Source organism: Penaeus monodon, chromosome 34 (genome assembly GCF_015228065.2).
Source record: "Penaeus monodon isolate SGIC_2016 chromosome 34, NSTDA_Pmon_1, whole genome shotgun sequence".
Classification (NCBI taxonomy): Eukaryota; Metazoa; Arthropoda; class Malacostraca; order Decapoda; family Penaeidae; genus Penaeus; species Penaeus monodon.
Window position 1 is genome coordinate 2,258,322 of NC_051419.1, and position 863 is coordinate 2,259,184.

Consider the following 863-nt stretch of genomic DNA (forward strand, 5'->3'; position numbering starts at 1 on the left):
CAGTAAAGAGTGGAAGTAGTTCATCTTTTGCAGGGTGAGGTGCAGTTTTCTGCGAGGTATATGTAATGCCCAGTAAAATAACGTTTAAGAAATAACTATAATAACCTGGTGGGTTTTTCAAACTACAGTCGCTTCAGGTTGTAATTTCGTTGACTCAACTGTAGAGTCCATGTATCTGAGATTTCTTTAAAAATCCAAGGGACAATGACTTTACAGTTGCATTGTCATAGATAGAAACTTTAGTGAACCCCACCTTTAATGCAAACCTCTGTGTAATTTACAGTTTCCTAACTCTTCAGAAGTCTCACTTATTATTATATTTTTTCCTTTTTATGAGAAAATGGAGGGTTGTCCTTTTTGTACATTGAAGGGGTAATAAGGGAATAGATGACTTTGCTAGCTTATCATTTGCCTTCCCTTCTGTATTTCCTTTTTCTTATAGGTATAGATAGACGTTGATCATTTCATAATAGTTCTTTGTTTTAAGAAATTTGGTAATAACTTTGAATCTGCATATTTCTCCTCCCTTTTACAGACGTTTAAAACAATATCAGCCAAAAAAAACTAGAAGTATTTTATATGTTATGTTCATGAAACAGATTTGAAGAAAATCAGGAGTCAATGATTAAGAAATTCCTACCAGATCATATATTGATTACATTTGGAAAACTTTTATGCAGTATGTTCTGTGACAGTAAATGTAACCCTGAAATGAAAAGTTATTGTTAATGCATTAGATGTAATTATATCTTATTCCCATCATAATTTGTCATCTTAGTTCTCTATACAAAAAGGGCAATCCCAGTTAGATGTAAGCTTATCCTTGTATTTCAAATTCGTAGTTATGGTGGTATCTGCTTTCC

The 863-nt window shown here is 32.6% G+C and overlaps 1 protein-coding gene across 1 annotated transcript in view; it reads left to right on the plus strand.

The window, feature by feature from the left end:
• Positions 1–863, plus strand: part of LOC119594517 (splicing factor U2AF 26 kDa subunit-like) — a gene marked incomplete in the record, with an annotated part of 10,928 nt that overhangs the window by 1,186 nt on the left and 8,879 nt on the right.